The 23,275-nt window shown below is 35.1% G+C and overlaps 1 long non-coding RNA gene across 1 annotated transcript in view; it reads left to right on the top strand.

Moving 5' to 3' along the window:
* Positions 1–9,349: 9,349 nt before the first annotated feature.
* LOC127560034 (uncharacterized) overlaps positions 9,350–23,275 on the top strand; it is a 34,467-nt gene continuing 20,541 nt past the window's right edge. The window contains exon 1 of the long non-coding RNA XR_007953255.1: positions 9,350–9,458. This is a non-coding gene — a long non-coding RNA (uncharacterized LOC127560034). The remainder of the gene's footprint in view (positions 9,459–23,275) is intronic.

Below are 23,275 nucleotides of genomic sequence, written 5' to 3'. Positions count from 1 at the left end.
CAAATTTTATTTGGGCTGTGGCAATTCTTTGTACCACACCTACTGAATAAGCTGAATCAGATATTATATTTATGTCTCCTGGGTAATAAGTGAGAGCTAACATGATTGCATACAATTCGTTCTGCTGAGTGGACTGAAAAGGAGTTCTGACTACTCTCTTTATGGTTAAATCATGAGAGTATACAGCACAAATATTGTGTTTGGATGCATCTGTAAAGATAGTTGGTCCTTTAAGAGGAACTTTAGAAACTTTTTCTTCAAGAATCCATCGCCAATTATGTAAAAGTCTGGTTATCTTTAATGGAGACCCATGTATAAAATTAGGAGCCATGGCTAATAAAATTTGCCACTCTGGGATGGTCTCACAACACACATTAATTTGTGTATTGGTGTAAAAGGTGTATATCTTATCAGGTCTTGCCCCAGATAATTGTACTGCTCGCTTAATGGCCTTTAACAAAATTCTAGCCACAAGCACTGGGTAGGGAGTAAGACTTTGTTCTGGTTGTGCCGGGAGGTTCACCCACTCTATCACACTGTCTCCTTGATGAAGGACTGCTGTGGGTGCCTCTTGTGTGGCAAAAACTGTTATTTCCAAGGGTTTTTGAGTGACTCTCTCAACCACATTGGATAAAGCCAGTTCAACTTCTCTCAAAGCCTCTTGAGCTTCTTTTGTAAGCTGGCGTGGTGAATTTAAAGCACTGTCTCCCCTTAAAATATCATATAATGGTTGTAACTGATAGGTAGTCAAGCCTAACACTGGTCGCATCCATTGGATATCTCCTATCAATTTCTGAAAATCATTTAAGGTGTTTAGCTTCTCTGTTCTTAAGGACAGTTTTTGTACTGTAAGCACCTTAGGGTATACTTCATATCCTAAATATTGAAAAGGAGCATGTCTTTGAATTTTCTCTTCAGCTATGTATAATTTGTAGTATCTTAGTGTTTCTATGGTCTTTTGCGCTCCCCCCCAGCATCCAGCCCCTCCCCCACAGCGTCCAGCTGCTCCTTTGAGTAGATTGCAAAAGGCACTAATTAAGGCCAAAGAAGAAGGGAGAAATGTATTGGAAATCCAACACCACATTTTTCCAGTTATTCAACAGTTTGATTCTTCAGGTCAAGAAAGTAGAAGATACTCTCCTTTTGATATAGATATCCTCAAAGACCTGAAAAAAGCTTGCACTCTTTGTGGGGCTACATCAGCTTATGTTAAGATGCTATTACAAAATTTGTCTTTTGAAATCTTGACCCCTGATGACTGGAAATCTATAGCAAAGATATGCCTAGAACCTGGACAGAACTACTTGTGGCTTTCTGAATATAGTGAGCTCTGTAGGATACAAGCCCAACAAAATAGTCAAAGTGGAGTTCATGCTGCAATCACCTATGACCTGCTTACAGGTACAGGTCCTTATGCAAATGTCGCAGCACAAATTAATTATTCTGTAGCAGCATATGAGCAAATTGCTGTTAATGCTATCAAAGCGTGGGCTTCCCTCCACAATAAAGACGACAAGAGGGGGGCCTTCACAAAAATAACACAAGGGCCAAATGAACCCTTCGCTGACTTTGTGGGACGCTTGCAGACAGCTATCACAAGAACAAATGGAGAAAATCCAATAACAGACGTTTTGATAAGGCAACTTGCTAAGGAAAATGCTAATGAGGTTTGCAGAAGAATTATACTAGCGCAGGGATGCTCCTTTAGAGGAGATCATAAGACACTGTGCCACAGTGGACACAGGTGCCTTTTATACCCAGGCTATGGTGCAGACTTCCCAAAATCCAAACATGGGAAGACAGAATCCCTCTTGGCAAGGGACTTCCAGAGAGACTCGTAGATGCTTTCAGTGTGGAAAAGTAGGGCATCTGAAAGCTCGATGTTGGTATAGAGATAGAATGGGAAAACAGGGTGGGAGAACAAGACCCCAAACTCCATGTCCAAAATGCAACAGAGGCTTCCATTGGGCCTCAGAATGCAGACAGATTCAGGGAAACGGGGTGAGGGGCCCAGCCCCAGGGCCCAAGGCAAAAAACACTTGGGGCATGATGGCAGCCAATGGTGCACCCAGGGAGGGCCTAGAAGTCCAGTATCCAGACATGACCAATCAGCCAGAAAGCCATATGATGGGAGAAGGGGATTACACAGTCAACCAGCCAGGAAGCAACCTGATGGCAGAAGGGAATTACAATTGGGGAGAATAGAGCTGTATGCAGCTGGGACAACTGAGATACCCCCTGGAGAGGTGAAATCTGTTCCTCTCCAGCCTATGGATCCCTTACCTCCAGGCACAGTAAGCTTGACCATCTCACCTCCTTTTTGTATGTACAAAACAGTGTCCATCCACACACTGATGTGGGAAACTGGGGAATGTGTAGATAATATCCCAGTCACTAATACAGGTAGACAATGTGTGACTTATCACCCAGGAGACGTAGTAGCATCAGGTTTACTCATACAGAATCCTAATAAGCAGCCTCGTGATAGTCACCCAGGTTCTGACTCCAGACCACAAAATCCAGGAATTTACTGGACAGCAGCTGTAACAGCTGACCGACCTATGCTCACGATCTATATAAATGGCCTACCATTGGAAGGATTAGTAGACACAGGTGCAGATCGTACAGTTATTAGAGGTGCCAATTGGCCCAGTCACTGGCCAAAGATTAAAGCAGACACCTATATGTCTGGAGTAGGAGGATCAATAGCAGCTGAAGTTAGTGCTGCCCCTATGAGATGGACTTTTGAAGGCAAAACAGGAGTTTTTACTCCTTTTATAGTTGAAAAACTCCCCATCAATCTGTGGGGAAGAGATGTTTTACAACAATTAGGGTTAAAAATGAGTACTTCGGTTTTTTAAGCAGGGATGCTGTTGAAGGCCTGCCAACACTTTCACCTGTTCCTATCCAATGGAAAACTGATACACCAGTGTGGATAGAACAGTGGCCCTTGGGTAGCGATAAAATTCAGGCCTTATTAGATATAGTACAGGAACAGCTTGAACAAGGACATTTACAACCTTCTCTAAGTCCTTGGAATTCCCCAGTGTTCGTTGTAAAAAAGAAATCGGGAAAATGGAGGATGCTCACTGATTTAAGAAAAGTAAATGAACAGATGGAAACTATGGGAACTCTTCAGCCTGGACTTCCATCTCCTACTCAATTGCCTAGAGAGTGGCCTCTTTGGGTCATCGATATTAAGGATTGTTTCTATTCTATCCCTCTGGATAAGGAGGATATGAAAAGATTTGCCTTTTCAGTGCCCAGCGTTAACTTAGCTGAGCCTTATAAAAGATATGAATGGACAGTTTTGCCACAGGGAATGAAAAACAGCCCCACGTTGGGCGCCAAATGTAATCACCGTGTATTTAAAGTCAGCCGGAGTCAGGAATTCAGGTTAAGGGGAAAATCTTCAATATTTATTGAAGCGAAGAGGTGAATAAAGATTGCTATAGCAAATATAGGCAAGAAAGATTGCGATAGCAAATATAGGCAGTTGCGACAGGAAGCCAGCTAAGAGAGAGCGACGCGAGCCGAGGCAACCATGGAGGCAACTGTGGAGGCAACTGTGGCAATGGCCGTCCCAAAAGTCTCTCCTCCCCTTCCTTTTCCACTCCCCTGCCTCCACCCACCAAAATCGTCATTTCCTATACAACACATCAGGACTTGCACAAAGAGTGGGTGGGGGCCATTCTCTCTCCAAGCTTATCTATTAATAGAGTATGGTCCAATTACTATTTAGCCTCATGTGCTTGGGACCTCAGTGCATCAACTCAAGCCTCAGCCCATTACAATTTTCAGAATTTCATTCTTGATATAGTTCCCTTACTCCTGGACTAACTTTGACATACATAATTTAGATACCACATTTTACCTGAACCCATTTTATGAACTACCTGAAATCCACTCTTCTCAAATTCTGGCATATGATCCTGTCATTAAAGATTTTTTTTTTTCTTTTTGAGAGTGACATAATAAAAATCATAATGAAAGATGAATAATCAAAACAGAAGTCATACTTCAATACCTAATGAGTCATAGAAATGAACCTGTGTTCTATAAGGCTATGTCAGTGAACCACATACTTTATTGACTTTTACCAAGCCTGAAAGATTTGAAATATAGGATCATTACATGCCATCTAAATACCAAATCAAACTCATCAACAGTTTAATCACAGCAGTTCAATGAAGACTTCTATCAGATTTTAGAAAGACTATAGTCTGTCTCAGTGGAGACAGTTGAGATATCTTTCAAATTGTGTCAGAATAGTTCATTTGATATCAAATTAAATGATACTTGTGCTATGAAGAGCAGTCTGAAGGCATACGTTATTGCTTTTGGATGTAGGGGAATAAAGGTATCATTGAAATGGGATACTGTATCATAAGATAGCAAGGCAGGAAGGGCTATAACAAGTCTCAGGTCTTAGTTGTCTCATACTCTCTGAATAACTGTAGCAAAATCTTGTTTGACACATCATCTTCATCAAGAACAAAACATGAATCCTTGAATTACAATCAAGAAGGTATATGTAGAATTCATTTGAAAGAGATTCAGGAAAAAAAAAAACAGCAAAATATTTGATGGTATATATATATGAAGTAATAAGATCCTTTAATAACATTATGACACTGATCAAATGATAAGGGGAAAAAGAAACAACCCCAAATCCCTTAAAATATTAACATTTCTGATTCTATGAACTGGAAAGAGTTATGTTTAAAAAAGGGAAATTGGGAAGAAAAGCTTAATTTTGTGAATTTGGAGTGGATAATTCAATTTTGAACAATCTGTTTAGAAAAACATAAGAATGGATGATAGTGCATAGATGGTATAAAGAAAAAAGCTGGGAGTCACTAATTATGCCTTGGGGAGTAGGCTCAGGATCAAGTGAAAAGAAAAGGAAAAATACCTGTCACAGAGAAAGAAAAAAAATTAGTGGCATATAGATAAAAAAAGGAAATGATTTCAAGAAAAAAAGGAATATTTAATGGGAGTAAAACTAAATTACTTTTTTGTTAATATGATGATCATTAATAAAATTGATAAAGGAGTTTCATCAAGGTGATAGGGGCCAAGTCAGAATACATGAAGCTTCGAGATGACCACATATATAGTTATTTCTCTATAAAGGTAATAAATCAATGGGAAGGCAATGTTTAAAGCTTTTAAATCCATAAACCCCCCAAATTCAATATCTTTCTTAAAGACTGACTTCATAATTATTTTGCACTAGAGAAAAATCTTGCCAAAAACCAGTCCCTTGAGAGATTGGTATTGATCATTTATATGTGCAAAAGGCTTTTATAAATACAGATAATTTTAGCTATGACTAACCACAATCCTCTGAAAAGTTTTATAATTATCATCCCAAATTACAGACGACTTAAAATGAGGTCAAGTGATTTGTCATATTTAACATAATGAGTCAGCAGTGAAATTGGCACAAGTCCCATTCTTTTCATTCAAATCCATGTAGCCAGGTTTCCTGTAGGAGGCCACCTTTTCCTGCTTTGTTTAAAAAATATTTTAAAAAAATGAATGCTGTGGGCAAACTTAAAAATATAGAAGTCCTTTCCATATTTTCATTTAAGATAAATTCCTAACATTTTCTTATAGAAAAAAAGCTTCCTTGTCAATTAAAAATATTCAACTTCAGCTTAATTTCATGCTAAAACTACAAATTTCCGTGCCTTTTAAACTGAAAATATCTCTTTTTTTTTTCTTCCCTACCTCTTATTTTTTGAGGGTGGTAGAGAAGTTGAGGGTAAGAGCAGGGAGTTTCTTGCTACTTAGATATAAAACAAATGCTTCTGGTTAGTTGGTGCTGAGTCACTCTGCCTAATGCCTCCCACCACTTGCCTTGGTCAAGGCAGCTTTAGTGACCAAGCAGCCCTCTTCTCTGAGAAAATTATTTACTTTATTTCAGAATTAAAGGAGTAGTTAGGTCTCTACACCATTTGATGGAGCTTGAGCTTGAAACTAGGCAAGATGAAACTGACTGGGGCTGCCTCCCCACTGGCACCTGCAAACTTAGTGTCTGATAAAAAAAAAAAAAAATACTGAGGCACCTTGCTGTTCTTGTCCTAATTAATGCAATTGAGCTATACCACACCTGTTTCTGAATTAACTAGCTTTTATTTAGTTCCTGGGAGAACCCCATGCCAGGAGCTAAAAGAAACTAAAATGGGAACTATTAGTCTCTTGTTTCTTAAGCTGAACACGAATTTTAAATGTAGGTCCCAACCTAGGATGCATAAGGTTAATGTTAATGTTTTTTATATTACTATTTAAATACTTTATTTACTGTTCTGGTCAAATATTTTCCAAAATTGTGAGGTGGAGGATTTGGTTAAACCCAAGCAAGGGACTGGAAAAGGAGAGTGACCTGTAGACTAGAACAGGAGCCCAGAAGCTATGATTGTTAGACACAAATAATTTTTTTTTTTTTTTTTTTTTTTTTTTTTTTTTTTGGTGAAGCAATTGGAGTTAAGTCACATAGCTAGGAAGTATTGTGTCTGAGATCACATTTGAACTCAGGTCCTCCTGACTTCAGGTCTGGTGCTCTATCCACTGTGTCACCTAGTTGGCCCCCATAAATGATTTTCTAAAAAAAAAAAAAAAATTCCAAACCTTTCACAGGTAATGCTGGGGGTTGATCCAATGTCTCTGAGATCTAGCTTTCCTTAGAATCTTGACTGAGAAGAAAAGTTATTAAGTCACTTTGTAGTCATGTCTGATTCTTTTTGAGCCCACCTGGTGTTTTCTTGGCAAAGATATTGATGTGGTTTTTCATTTCCTTCACTAGTTCATTTTATAGAAGAGGAAACTGAGGCAAGCAAGATTGAGTGTCTTGCCTAGGTTCACATAACTGAGATCAGATTTGAACTCAGGAAAACAAGTCTCTCTAACCCCAATATCATTACCCTACCTACAGTACTCATCATTAATTGATTTTTCTGATTCTTTACCTTGGAAGCTCAAAAAAAAAAAAAAAACTTATTTGAAAGCTAGATCAACCAGAAATTAACATAAACTAGCATTAAATTTCATAGTTATTTGAGTGAACCCCACAAGCTTTTGGTCCTGTTATTCAATTTAACAGGGACAGATATTGCCAAAGGATTTTTAGAATATGAGAATTCACAATCTCACAAATCAAAAGTGTGAGACAATGGAATGCAGATCATCACAATCCAGTTCATATTATCTCTTTTCATCAATTGATGCAATTATCAACCCCAGCACTTTGCAGGTGACTTTGTTACTGAAAAAGCTGCAACCCAATTCCTGGCCTCCTATCAGGTGAATCCTGCTGCTTATGACCACAGTAGGCTGGCCTGGGCAACAGGCCAGCCCCAGAGGCCCTCTGGCCCAGTCTCTTTCTTTGCATCTTTTCTCAATGTGAAAAAGACACATATTGAAAGCTAGAGAGGGCAAGAATCCCAAAGTGCTATAATATTTTTGAAGTCCCATCAGACTACCACCATCATATACAACTTCTGATAGCTTTACCCTTTAAGGGTATCAACTCCTCTAGGATTTACAGCTCTAGATTGTTGTCTCTCTTCTATCTCTAGCTGGAAAAAAGCAGAGAAAAACTGTGCAGCAGAAAAATAATTCAAACAAAAGTTAAAAAGTGATAGAACTGACACTTTACCCTTCCAGGTTCTTTTCATGCTGTCTTCAGGACTTATCACTAGGAGAAATTTTTGTTTCACTTTGATTTTGGCCAAATAGTAGAAGTATTTTATGGTCTCAGTTAAAAAAGCATTCTACTTTGCATTCAATGTTAATTTCAAATACTGAACTTTCCCATAGTGATATAGATTTGAGCAAAAATTTGTCTCAAAGAAGTCTTTAGCTTTTGCTACCTTTTTGGTAAAGATAGAATGAATATCATATCCATGCACATATGAGGCAGGGAGTGTCAAAAAAAGTCCTGTGAGTTATATAAATCTTAAAATTATATCATTGCCCTGTTGTAGATACCTGAGATAGCTAGCTTCTATACTTAGTTATGGGTAATGCTATTTCCTATGTGATCAGACATTTCACAATCTCATTATCAATCTGATCAATTTATCACAATATTGATTTTTTCCACCAAAAAAAAGGATTTTTTTTTAATGACACCATATTTCTGGCTGGAATGCACATTCTATTTCCTCTAGTTTACCGTTACTCAATTTGCTCTGCTAAAAACTATGTCAAGAAATTAAATTTTTAAGTTCCTTCTCATTCAGCCATCTATTTAGCTCCCCAAATCTATAATTCTGACTCTTCTTAGTCCTTTCTCAGTTCCTTCTACCTCTAATCCTACAACATTTATTAAGTTCACACGATCTCATTTTTTGATGCCATTTTTGTATTCTTTTGTAATGCTAGAGAAACTGAACAAGATAGAGATTAGAGAGTATTTAATAATTTATTAAATAGGAGAGATATACTGGGGCCAAATGGATCCATGGTTTGGTCCCCAGGCTGAATGAAACTATCCTCTCCAAGAATCCAATCAACAATGAGAGTTCTCAGTGACATATATACACACCCATGGCTCAGACTCCAGATAGACTGAGGTGGGGGTGGTATCAGGGTGCCAAGAGCTGGAATGGGACTCTGACACTGTGTCACCTAGCTGCCACAGGTGAGCCACAGGAGATGAGATGACATAATGGGAAGAAGCACCCTGGAGATGGGGAGAGGCATCTTGATAAGAAAGTATCTGATATTCTGATAGCTTGGGATGGGAAGAGACATTCTGATATTATAAAACATAAGATCTTTTATCCTTATCAAATATTCTGATAAATAGAGAGGGGAGGTTTTGCAGGACTAAGAAGTAGAGAAACTGAGAAGCAGGGAGATTAGGTCAGGATAATTATGGAGACTGAGAATTGTGGCATAACACTTTCTCAATTTCCCTTTAATTGGAGATTTTAGTTATCTGTTCCACAATTCCCTCTTCTCCCTAATTTCTCAATGAATTGAGAGTGGTGGGCTAATAATTTAGAAGAACATAAGTGAAATATTAAATATGTTTATTGGTTCAAATCTATATACTTCTCTACCAGAATTTATACTTAGCATTCTTTGCAAATTATATAAGCTAAAACAAAAATTATAGAACTATAGGAAGACTCATGTTAACTGGTTTAAATTGTTGTAAAAATATTTAGGAAAAATTTACACATATGCATATTATTATATGTATATACAGAACAAAATGTGGAAAAATAGAAGTTGAATTCTTGGTAACTAAAATGACTAAGCCTGTCTTCATCTCCCCCTGAATAAAAATGAAAATAAATGCTTTTTTCCTTTGTGGAAATGGAAGATCGTGGATGTGGTTCATTTTGCTAAAGATTTTTTTCTTCTTTTTTTTTGTTTTCTGTAACAAAGGATTCTTCTCTGGGAGAGGTATATTGAAGAATGAAGGCATGTAAAAATGAAAGGTATTAGTAATTTTTTATTTTTTTAATTTGAATAAATGGAAGTTAAGGACTTTTAAAAGAAGTACCACTTAGAATAGATGGCAAAGCTATGAGAGTCATTATTCCAATATTAGGTAGGTTAGGTTAGGAATAAAAATGAGTTTAGAAAGACTTTGATCATATTTATGAATCTCACAGCTATAAATGGCTATTTGAAGAAGTTAAAACTTACATAACTCTTAAAATTGAGTGACATAAAAATCACATCTCCTTTATACTAGGTCATTTGTGTTACTTGTTAGCAACAGAATATTGAACTGAATGACTTATAATTGTGGTGATTCCCATGTTCCTTTGTTTTCCTTTAGTGTTATCTTCCTTTAGTTAGTGTAAACTAATTTAGTGACTTGGGGAAAGTCCTTAATTGTATCCCAATCAAATTCGTATTTCATATTATTCCACATTGTCAACTTCAAAACTTCAACAGGAATGAATTTTTTTTCTGCTTGGAATTCTTAGTTAGAACTTGAGAAAGACCTCTGTGATTAGCCAAATCAAAACCTTTCAGGAGCAGTAGCAGTCACATTCAGGCTGAATCTTTGCAGCTGACTTTCTGAACAACACATTATACTCTGCTTAATCAGGGGCTAATGCACATGATTTCATTTCTTGCTTGCTAAATAATTATATCTTTTGCAAAATGTTTACTCTCAAGGTTCTGTGAAAAGAGCCACCACCTCTTTGCAGGGTGAGGTGCCTCATCTTTAACTCCACTTCTAATAAATCCACTCAGTCCTCTCATCCTAGATCAGTAGTGAGTGAACCCACGTTGAGAATAGGCACAAATAAGGCATTTTGAGTTTCTCTGCCAAAGGAAGCAGCTGAATTCAAACAGGCTTGATATTTGTGTGAAAATCCTCAATGCTAAGTACACCAGAGAAGGCACTGCCTCAATGAACAGATACACTTCAATTGCCACTTATACAGGCCAGAATCAACTTTAGGTTAATTGGTCTGTTTATTACAGGAAACTCATTTCCAAAATCCATCAGATGATAGAGCTTCCCACTGCTCAGCCGAGGCACTGGGCAATTTTCCCTGAATCTTAACTGGGCTCTTTAAACAGCAATCCCCAATTTGCCTTCAGTCTGTGTTATTTTTTTTTTTTTTTAAATCATTGACTGGCATCTCTTTAACTTAAGCTTGCATACAAGAAGAAAATTCTGATTTCTTGTTTCATGCATGGTTAGCTGTTTATTATTGTCATTTACTGGTCTGCTAAGCTCTTTGATGACTATAGACTGTAGGCAAGTACTTCTAATTTATACTCTAACTGATATGGGCTTCTCTTGGAAGTAGCTTATTTTGATTCCTGTATATTTGTTCACAGATTTCTGATGCTCCAACTTTTGCTCCTTGAAAAGCAGTTAATCAAGAAATCTGAAGAGCCCTTTTGAGTTTATTTCAGAGCATTTCTATTTCTGAGATGTATGTTATCTTTCCTTTTAGAAAGTGATGTTGCATAGAAAGCGTCTGGAAAGTATATGCTCTGATTGCTGCTTTTTCCAGCACTAGAGATGAATCAATATAGAAACACAGACACTCTTTTCTTGGTCCCTCTTGTGACTAATAGCCCACATATAGCAAAGGTCAGAGATGTAGTCTGTAACCATTGAAGAGAAGCTTATTGACTCATATGAAGCTCATATCCTACCTTTCATTTCATGAATAAGAACTTGGCTGATGGTAATATTGGATAATAGAATTAAAAAAAAAAAAACCATGAGATAACTAGACAGTAAATCAGGAAGCTTGAAATCTAACACTGGTTCCTACCCTCATATGAGACATTGGATCAGCCATATTTGTTGACTTCAAGTTCCTTATCTCTAAAAGAAAGTGTTTAACTTGAAGGAACTCTTTAACCTCTAGTGTTTTATGATTTCAACTACTTACCAAACAAATACTTTTTGTCATGAATTATGCTATTCAGAATGAGGACTCAAAAGGAGAAAATGTAGAAATGATATACAAATCTAAAAAAATCTGTTTAGGGATTAGTGGAGAATAGAAACCAAGAGTTTTATTTTGAATTTGAACATTTGTTGCCATAATTTGAAGGTAGAAAAAGAGGATAACATAAATCAGTAATACATTTTGACAAGACTTTTTTAATCTGTGAAGGTAGAAGCATCACACAGCAAACTGAATATGAGAAGATAAATAATAATACTAATAAAATTGTTTTTATTAATTTAGAGTCTAAGGTAAACTGTGCTTATGAAACAATTAGTTTGAGTTTAGCACATCTTAGCACAAACTAATGGATTGATCTTTCTTTGTAATAATTACAGATAAAATTTTCTAAAAAAACTGGATCTAAAAATATCCTTTTAAAATGATATCTCTTAAATGGTCAAAGGATATGAACAGACAATTTTCAGATGAAGAAATTAAAACCATTTCTAGTCCTAGGGGAAAAAAAAACTGCTCAAAATCACTATTGATCAGAGAAATGCAAATTAAGACAGCTTTTAGCTTCACTATAGACCTCTCAGATTGGCTAAGATGACAGGAAAGAATAATGATAAATGTTGGAGGGGGTGTGGGAAAACTGGTACACTAATACATTGTTGGTGGAATTATGAACTGATCCAACCATTCTGGAGAGCAGTTTGAAATTATGCTCAAAAGATTATCAAACTACACATACCCTTTGATCCAGCAGTGTTTCTACTGAGCTTATATCTCAAAGAGATCTTAAAGTAGGGAAAAGGACCCACATGTGCAAAAATGTTTGTGGCAGCCCTTTTCATAGTGGCAAGAAACTGGAAACTGAGTAGATGTCCATCAGTTGGAGAATGGCTGAAAAAGTTATTATATATGAATGTTTTGGAAAATTATTGTTCTATAAGAAATGATCAGCAATAGGATGATTTCAGAGAGGCCTGAAGAGACTTACATGAACTGATGCTGAGTGAAATAAGCAGAACCAGGAGATCATTGTACGTGGCAACAGTAAGATTATATGATGGTTAATTCTGATAGACATGGCTCTTTCCAACAGCAAAGTGATTCAGGCCAGTTCCAGTGGTCTTGTGATGGGGAGAGCCATTTGCACCAGAGAGAGGACTATGGGGACTGAGTATGGATTACAAGATAGTATTTTCATTTTTTTGTTTTGTTGTTTGCTTGCATTTTGTTTTCTCTCATTTTTTTTTCCTTTTTCATCTGATTTTTCTTGTGTAGCATAATTGCAGAAATATGTATAGAAGAATCGCACATGTTTAATATATTAGACTGCTTGTCATTTAGGGGAGAGGGTGAGAGTAAGGGAAGGAGAAAAAACATTGGAACACGTTTTGCAAGGATGAATATATATTATCTATGCATGTGTTTTGAAAATAAAGAGCTTTATAAAAAAGGAAATGGAAGAAAATAAAATTACATCTTTTTTTTTTAAATAGCTTTTTATTTACAAGTTATATGTATGGGTAATTTTATAGCAGTGACAATTACCAAACCTTTTGTTCCAATTTTTCTTCTCCTTCCCCCTTTCCTCCCAGCCCCTCCCCTAGATGGCAGGATGACCAGTAGATGTTAAATATATTAAAGTATAAATACACAATAAGTATATATGACCAAACCGTTAAAATGACATCTCTTAAAGACTTTATGTGTGTTTAATAAAATGAAAGCCAAAATTTCTTCCATTGTGTCACTGGGGTGTGCCATGTATTAAGGAAACATTCTGTTAGACTAAATAGCAAACTGCCTTTCCTTTACATGCTTTTAGCTTTACTAATGCTCCACTCAGAGGAATCCTAATCAGTTCTTATTCCTCTCACTACTTAGGTGATGTCATGCAAGAGAATATATTTATGTCATTCAGTTTTTACTTTCTGATGGCTTATATTAGATGCAGAAAATTCTCTTTCAGCCTTCTATCCAATAAGACTTCCCAAAGCAAAATTTCAATATAGTTAAAAAAACAACTCATTCCAATACTTTTGATTCTAAAATTAGATAATGCATGTAGATTTCTTTTGTTGTTTGGCAGTCATATTTTGTTGAAAGGCACACAGTTTGTTGGGGAAAAAAACTATAAAGGGAATATAGAGTTTTGTAAAGTTATTAGAAATTTGGGAATATATATATAATAGACACTTTTTCTTAAAAGTATTTGAATTGGTTGAAGTAGGATGATCTAATTATAGTTGGAAGACAGGATTACAGGAAATATCACAAGACCAGGTACCTGAATTTCCCAGGGAAAAAAAAGCTTAAACTAGGCTTTAAGAAGATAAGCATAATAATGGAGTTTTGGTTGAGCTACAAAATGTTAATTCATCTGATAGACAACTTGGGATTTTTTTAAGAAAATGTTCATATCTTTGATCTAGAAATCATTCTACTTTTCTTATGTCCTTCATATAAGAAGGTGGGGGGAAGACTTCATATATATAAAAATATACATAGTGGTAGCTATATAGTAGTATGAGAAAACTGGAAATAAAACAAAACCTCTAATTTCTATTCCCTAATGACATCCAAACAGATTTCTTATATTATAAGTCATGTTTACATCTCCTTTTGAACCCTTGTGGTGCACAGATAAATTCCTGGTACAAAATAATGCTTGGTAAGTAGCTAGAATAATAGAACTCCAGAAGTTATAGTGTTCTTTTAGATTATTTACTTTGATTGAGAGAGAAGGAAACTGAGGAAACAAAACTCATTGATTGGGGAACAGCTGAGCAAATTATAGAACACAAATAAAATGAGTATTATTGTAATGTAAGAAATAGTAAATATAAATAATTGTTGTTTAATAGTGATCCGAATGCTCTGTTCTATTTTTGATCCCATGTATATCATGCACACCAGACCCTTCTATCCTCCATTATCTCTCTGAGTCTTTCCAAATCCATGTTTATTGTTTCCATGATATAATCTATTCATTCCATTCTCTGCCATCCCCTTTTTCTTTTGCTTTCAATCTTTCCTAAAATCAGGTTCTGTTTCAATGAATCCTTTTCTCTCATTATGTGGCCAAAGTTCTTAAGCTTTAACTTCAGCATTTGACATTCCAGTGAATTAATTCCAGCCTGAATTAATTTAAGTATTGACTGATTTGACTTCCTTGTTGTTCAAGGACTTTCAAAAATCTTCAGCATTACAATTCAAAATTGTCAATTCTGTAGTGTTCAGCTTTGTTGTCTAAGTCTCACGTTTGTTGGCAAAATGTTTCTCTGTTTTTGCTATGTTGTCCAGATTGTCTATACCTTTCTTATCAGTGACCGTATTACTAATACCTCAATCAGGCCATAGATATACAGAAATGGATACAAACATAGATAACGAGATGTGTCTTTTTATTTCTGTGTAAATATATTTAAATGACATAGTTCTTCAAGAATATTTCTAGGAATGCTAGTACATGGGATGAATTATAAAGTGGAAAGAACACTGAATTTTTAATCAGAAGAATTGAGTTGGAGTTCCATTTCTGATCTTAAGAGTTTTGTGAGCAAAACAAGTTATTAAGAAAACTACTAATACTTATAATATCTATGCTCTCAGGCTGTTGTGAGAAAAGTATACTGTAAATGTAAAAGCCATCTATAAATATGATTTAGAATTTATTTTACCTGGAAGGAGGCAGAAATCAAATTTTTGTTCTTAAAATAGGCCCATCTATAAATCTATTATTCACTGATTTTAAGTAAGTTCTCTATATACTTTATGACATACCTTAACAGTAAACATCAAATAAATAGTATAGAGAAAGAACAGCTAGGTGACACAATAAATAGAATGGCAAACTTGGAATCAGGAAGACACAAGTTTAAATCCAGTCTCAGACATTTACTAGCCAGTGACTTTGGACAAGTCCCTTAAAAATGCTTACTCAGTTTTGTCATATGTAAAATGAGCTGGAGGGAAAAAAATGGCAAATCACTTCAGTATTTCTGCCAAGAAAACCCTTAATAGGGTCACAGAGAGAAAAACATGACCAAAAGATGACTCAACAACTAAAAAGGTATAGAGAAAATATCAATAGTGAATAAATATTGAATAATTCAATAAATTAACAGGCAATATAGCAAATTAGATAGAGAGCATGTTTTGGAGGCAGAAAAACCTGGATGCAAGCCCTCATGCTTACTAATTGGGCTACCTATTCTATTTCTTGGGATTCCAAGGAACTCTATAAGTTTAGTAAATTACAGAGAAGGTACCAATCTGCATTAGTAGAAGAAGTTTCCTCATTTGAGAATTCTTTATAGCAGTGCAATTCCAAATCCAGTTTTATCACTATAAGATGAATAATTAATAAATCATGTTTAAAACATAAATTCACTTTATATGTCATCATATATAATGGAACAGGTCATTAACAGTATGACTTATGATTTATTTCTTGAAGAAATGAAATGTATCTTTTTAAAATTTCAGTAATCCATCAGATAATACATTTTGTGTCAACAGGATATTTCATTTTATGTACACACAGATAAGATAAGCAACAAATGTGCTTCAATACACATAGCACCACTTGAAGCCCTTATAACACCTTTACTGCAATTTTCCTTTCTCTAGCTGTCAATTGCTTTTTTCTAAAGGGAGCTTTCCTGTATCTTTTAAAGATAAAAATCTTGAAATTCTTTCAAATGGTACATTCAAGAATTGTCTTCAACTTGGGATCTCATCAGTAGATATTTATTCTAAATGGTAAAAAGCATTCTAACTGAGCACCAATCCTTTTCTTTCATTTTATCTTACAATTTAGGTTCTTGTTGGCAGTTTGTGCAATCTTATTTGTCCTTTGGAGAAGCTGATTAATTCTAGCAGAGTGATAGTTATTCCCAAGCTAAAGTTATATAATATTCTTGGCAGAAAAAAACCTTTTCAATTTATTCTGTAGCAGACCTTTTGAAAACAGATGAATACTAAACTGTACATGAAAAGCCTCTAAAAATACAGGAATTAAGACTTGTAAATTGTGTGATGATGATAGAATCATAGATGAAGAAAGGTAATTGTATTTTACCTAGATTGTGGATTTCTTGTTCAGATAGAAACATATTCTCACTTATGTAATAAGCGTATGTATGATTACTGTGAAAAATGGACAATACAGTCATTTTGTAGTATGCAGATACTGTCAGAAAGAATTAAAAGGGCAAAAAAAGGGCAAGAATTAATTCAAATATCTTTTTCAGGTCTTTTTGACATAGTTTATCTCTAGATCTTTTGGTCTGGACTTTTTGATCACACACAAGAATATTTTTGGAACTGGAATTGGATTATATTTGGTTGGGGAATATTTGTCTATTAAATAACACTATACAGTAAAAGGTAGGAGTATTTTTCATAGAAATCTTCCAGATAGGTAATTTCCTGAGGACTTTTCCAATTGCTTATTTGCCTTTGAGTATCAAAAAGAATTGGATAAGTGAAAATCTATAAGTAGTATTTGAATGCAAATAAAAGCAGGGTAGGGTGCTATGTCCTTGTTAATTTTATGTAAACTTTTTTTTTTTTTTTGATTTAGTCTTCATTAGCTTTAAACTCTACTCAAGTTTTATTTGATAGCTTTTTTCTTTCCCTTTAAATTCTTTTTGAGTGGTTTGGAAATCTATGTAAGAAAAATCTGATGCAGCGTATAGATACACGCAAGGCTATTTACAAAGGACCCCTATGTGTGACACTGTACAGGGAACTGAAACAATCCCCTTTCCCAGAGGCCCAGAAGATGATTAACTTCTTTAGCATGCCAAAAGGAACTAAATACATGCAATCTGCTTAACTGTTCAAATTAATTTAAAAGAAGGTAGGAAAAAACCTGGTTAATTTCTGAAGTTTGTGTTCACTGTTTATACAGCAGAAGGTGCAAATTCTGTTTTGCTGAAATGCTTTTGTTTACATTACACATTTTCCCAGTTCATTAACCCCATTTTTCATGTCAGCATCATGTTGCTTTTCTTTCTAAAGAATGCATAGACCTTGCAAGCGGAGAGAAAAGAGAAAGGGGATAGTGGGCTAAGCATTTGGGAATTCAGTTTTCAATGCCTTTTCTATTGTATTAGGTAATGAAAATCTGCTCCTCCCAACCCCCAAATTCTTCATTGTACTTATCTTGCTTTGATTTTTGGGGGAGTAGATTACTGAATATTAGTTGAGATCTCACATAGTAATCATGTGAATTATGGATCATATGAATTATTGGCTTTCTTTCCCAACAGAGAAAGTGTGTGGGTCAGCGACCCTTACCCAAATTAAAATCAGAGACTCTCAAGATAAAAAGAAAAAAAAAAAAAAAGATTTATTACGATCTTGAGAAAGGGCAACTCCCAGTAGACAAAGTGTCAGTAGATGAGTGCAAAGATCCTAACTCAGAAGCCCCACACCTCTTTACTGACCTTTTCTTCCATTGGCTGGAGAGTTCTAATTTATCCCGAGACTAAATATGTACCCCAGGAAAAAAAAATACTAGTCAATAACACTCTTTAGGTACTTAATGCTAATGAAAAGATGGTTCTGGTTGGAACAGAAGGGAAATTTTTGTTTATTTAAGAAAATCTAACACCTGCAGCTTTTAGCTATAGCTCAACTTGCTATTGTAAAGTCTCAAGTCACAATTAGGGCATAGGTGGAAGCCATATTCTTATGAGAGGTCTTCATTCAGTTTATCCCATTCAAAAGGGATAATGAAAAGATTATTCATTTGAGACTCAGAAAGCCTGAGTTCAAATTTTTCTCTTGTTAACAGCACATATTTGAACAAAACCTGTCCCATGAAATGTAAAAATTTACCTAAGACCTTTAAATATTCCTTAGATTGTAAGAAAAGATCCTTATATAACTCAGAAGCAGGTCAGAGTTGGGTTTAGTGCAGCAGATTAATTTTTAGGATATCTTTTCTAGCCCCTTCATATCAGGAGGTGAACAATACAGTCCTCAAAAAATTTTGCTAAATATCATTGATGCTTTAGTCCCATATCCTCCCAAAGCTTAGTCCCTGCTTCAACTCTATAACTATGCTTCTGCAGTCACAAGTACCAAGTATAGGCTATTATTTGGAGGAAATGCTTTGATAACTCATAGTGTCAAAGAAAAAAAAAAGGAGTTGTCATAAGCATGATTTTTTTTTAAATGCAAGACACAATTTTATAGGTCATTTGAAACAGCTGAATATCTTTTATTAAGAGGGATATTTTGTTGTGTATTGTTTTCTGCAGGAGAAAAATGTAGTTAAAGAAAACCAGAGAATTGGATAAGCAGACACCAGATATAACTAGGTGCCATATCCAATTGGAAAGCTATATGCTGTTTCATCTAAAGTAAATGAAAATCAAATCAGATCTGGAACAATCATTCCACTAAGGAAAAACTCACTTTCAGAAAACAGACATTTGAATGCTGTATATACTGAATGAAGAACTACAACATGAAAAGGAATTCCCATGGCATCCAATCTAATCTTGTGGTGGTCAGTATCCATGTAATCTATTGTCTGTGATAGTACAAAGCCAGCCTTGGAGGAAATGCTTTGATAACTCATAGTGTCAAAGAAAAAAAAAAGATTTCATTCTGTGAACTATTGATGAAAACTTTAAAAGAAAATTGGTACTTGCAGAAAGAGACTTATAAAGATAATAGAGTACCAAATAAAGTCTAAGGATTAAATTTTTAGTATTGTTTCCAAACATGCTCTTCTCTTTTAAAAATAATCCTCTGCAATTTAGTTTTAAAAGGCATGTCAATGTAAATTCCAATTATATCCAATTTATTCCTACTCACCTACTCACCTATACCAATAAGCTTGAAGGTTTGAATAAAAACCCTGGAAAAAATTCTCCACTACACTCTTATTCCATTTTTAAATTGTGATTTGAAGATAAGCCTAGGTGCTTGCAAATTATGTTAGTGTACAAGAAGAACTTAATTTGGAGAATCTCAATTTGGTCATCAGTTGATTTTGTGTGAAGTGTCATGCTGTTTGCTTTGCTACTCTTTACCTCTCCTTTTAGAGAAAAGAAATATTCCATAGCCAAACAGTCAGAAATCCTGCATTCCTTCCATCACATGGAAATTAATCTATTCAACTTGGAGACTTGTCCGGGAGCAAGGATGTCCAGATTAGATAATTATTCTATCATCATCACATTATCCTATACCTATCAACCTTAAATTTCTGGACTACATTTCATTTCCTGCAGTACAATGCCAGAACAAGAAGACAAGTTCCTGTTCTTTTATTGTGCAACCATTCATCTCATCGGGAACAAATTAATTAAATCAATATTAACACTGAATATAATTGAATCATTGTGATAATCTACTGTCTTTTTCTTCCTCTGCCAATTGTAAACATTAAATGAAGGATTCTTCTCCTGGTTACTTCACTCCACAAAATGTATTGAATATCTCTTGTAGAATATAGACAGTCTCATAAAAAGTGATATTATAAGCAAATTATAAGAACATAAGATAATTTACCTCTCAGATCTGGGAAGAAGGAAAGAATTTGTGACCAAAGAAGTAGAACTCTTAGTTAAACATCAAATAGATAATTTTGATTATATTAACTTTAAAAGTTTTTGTATAAACAAAATGAATGCAGATAAGATTAGAAGAGAAGCAATAAATTGGGAAAACATTTTTATGTTTAAGAGTTTTGATAAAGGCTTCATTTCTAAAATATATAGAAAATTGAATCAAATTTTTACGAATTTAAGCCATTCTCCAATTGATAAATGGTCAAAGGATATAAACAGATAATTTAAGATGAAGAAATTAAAACCATTTCTAGTCCCATGAAAAAAACTCCTCTAAATCACTGTTGATCAGAGAAATGCAAATTAAGACAACTCTGAGATACCTTTACACACCTCTCAGATTGGCTAAGATGACAAGAAAAGATAATGATGAAGTTGGAGGGGAAGTGGGAAAACTGGGACACTAATACATTGTTGGTGGAACTGTGAATGGATCCAACCATTCTGGAGAGCAATTTGGAACTATGCTTAGAGTTATATAACTGTGCATACCCTTTGATCCAGTAGTGTTCCTACTGGGTCTATATCTCAAAGAGATGTTAAAGGAGGGAAAAGGACCCACATGTGCAAAAATGTTTGTGGCAACTCTTTTTGTAGTGGCAAGAAACTTGGAACTGAATGGATGCCCCTCAATTAGAGAATGACTGAATAAATTATGGTATATGTATATTATGGAATATTATTATTCTATAAGAAATGACCAGGAGGATGATTTCAGAGAGGCCTGGAAAGACTTATAGGAACTGAGACTGAGTGAAATGAGCAGAACCAGGAGATCATTATACATAGCAATAGATTATACAATGATCATGATAGATGTTCCTCTTCCATCTGCACCCAGAGGGAGGACTGTGGGAACTGAGTGTGACTCAAAACATAACATTTTAACTTTTTGTTGTTTGCTTGCATTTTGTTTTCTTATTCATTTTCTCTCCTTTTTTTCTGATTTTTCTTGTGCAGCAAGAGAATTGTATAAATATGTTAATGTATATTTTAACATATATAACGTGTATTGGATTGCTTGCCATCTAGGGGAGGGAATAGAAGGAAAGAGGGGGAAATTTGAAACACAAGGCTATGCAAGGGTCGATGTTGAAAAATTATCTGTGCATATGTTTTGAAAATAAAAAGCTTTAATAAAAAAGAAAAGCATATAGACAATCTCATTGTCTCACTTTTATATTTTCAAACCCAGTGCATAGAATAATGGTCTTTAATACATGTTTTTTAACTATTTGAGGAGGACATGTTCTTATCTAGACTTTAGGTATACAAAATATCCACTTGTAAAATTCTGTGATGAGTAAATATTAGCCTCATAATAGCTTTAATTGTGCTGACAGATTGAAGAGACAATGTAATTATATAGTAGTAGGTAATCATGTACCTTATAACAGTTTTATATAAAAGGTATCTTATTTTAATTCATCAGAATTTGTGAAGAAATAATACTGAGCTCAGATTCTTTTAAGGCAATATGGTGTGGTGCTAGAGCAGATTTAGAAATAGAATGTAATCCTGTCAAAGAAAATTACTCTTTTCCTGATTTTTGCCATGCTCTCTCTTAATCTATGTCTTTGTTCAGATCAGTCCCATAAATTCTACATATCCCTCTCTCTCTGTTAAAGTCATTTCCTTTAAGATCCAATTCAAATTCAATATTTTCTGAGATATCTTCTCTGACACATTCACATTTAAGTTTTCACTCTAGATTTCTTTTCACATATTTTAGACTTTTGCTTTGAACCTTTCACACTCATCTTATATTAGTTCTTTGCATACTTTTGCTTTCCTATCACAGTAATCAATCATTTTTAGAATTTTGTAAATTCCATTTCCCAAACATTTCTTATATCTCTCTCCTTTTCTTCACTCACATAATAATTTTTAGTTCAGGCTCTTTTCAACTCTTTCCTAAACTACTGTCGTAGCCTCTTAATGATTTAGTCTGTTTTCAATTTCTCCCCTTCTTGAGGAATCCTCCATAAACACAGTTGCCAGAAGAATTTTATAAGGCACCAATAGTACTAATATCATTTATTTGCTTAAAAAGCCTGAGTGGCAATAGTAATAGTATCTTCCTGCTCTCTATCCTGTTTTTGTTTGTTTGTTTGTTTTGGTTTTGGTAACAGAATTGAAACAGCAGATGCTTTTCCTTTTAGGAGTATGTAGAGAAAATTTTAGTACATGAATATAATAGGACATTTATTCAATATTAGATTTCTTCATTAAAATCTGAGGAAAAAAATTAATTAGAAATGTTCTACACTTTGTATTCATTGATTTTGTTCCCCAAAACCTTGTGATTAAATTAACATTTTGAAATTACTTTTGTCCATTTTTTGGTTAAAAAATCTTTATTTGCCAAATTGTGAATGGTACTGATGCAGGAAAGATTCCTTTCTAGATTCCCACCCTCTCCTAGTTAATAATGTAAATTGCCCTTTAACTCACAAATCCTGGTCCCTTTGAATTCCAATAGAAGATCTGACCTGTATCCAGCCCCACCCGTATCTGAGCCAACTTTGGGGCTACACCCGAAAGCCCCTCGAGCTAAGTCTCCTATTATAAAAAGGCCACGCTGGGAACCCCTCTTTGCAAAGATTCCAAACATGGCTACCATGTGAGGACCCTCTGTCCACTGGACCCTCTGTCCAGTGCTCTCCTTATCTCTACCTTCGCCTATACTTTAACTTTGCTTATCCAATAATAAACCTCTTTTATCAATCTAGCTCTCCGGGCCAATAAATGCTTTTATTGGGAACTCATGCCGCTACTAGACCCCTTGTGACGAATCTGTACCCCAAACCTGCCACTAGACCTTAACCCTAATTTCATTTAGGTACCCCAAAGCTAGACCTCAACAGTACTGTCTTCTATTTTCTTCCATTAAAGGAAATTTCATCTTAAAACAACCTGAATAGTCTTCTCTCGCTGACAAACTGATTTGGTAGCAAAGATGCATCAGAATCCAGCTCCAATTAATATTTTTAATTTTATTTCCTATTCCTGTGCTTTACATATTCTATATTTTAAGCTATTATTCCTGTCTGGGTCAGAAACCATTAATAAAACAACTGGATAGATCTCTAGAAGCAAAGCAAAGTTTATTTACATTCTGGAGAACGGCATCCCACCATTCGAGCAGACAATCGAAGGGAGGAGGCACCATAGAGGGTAGGGTCAGCGCTTTTATCCCTAACGCAAATTCTCCCTCCCACCACTGACCCTCATCTTTATTGGCTGAGGATCTTACATTCTAAACGCGGGAAC

Source organism: Antechinus flavipes, chromosome 1 (genome assembly GCF_016432865.1).
Source record: "Antechinus flavipes isolate AdamAnt ecotype Samford, QLD, Australia chromosome 1, AdamAnt_v2, whole genome shotgun sequence".
In the NCBI taxonomy this organism is placed as follows: domain Eukaryota; kingdom Metazoa; phylum Chordata; class Mammalia; order Dasyuromorphia; family Dasyuridae; genus Antechinus; species Antechinus flavipes.
The sequence above is the reverse complement of the archived record's forward strand: the minus strand, read 5'-3'. Positions and strand labels throughout refer to the sequence as shown.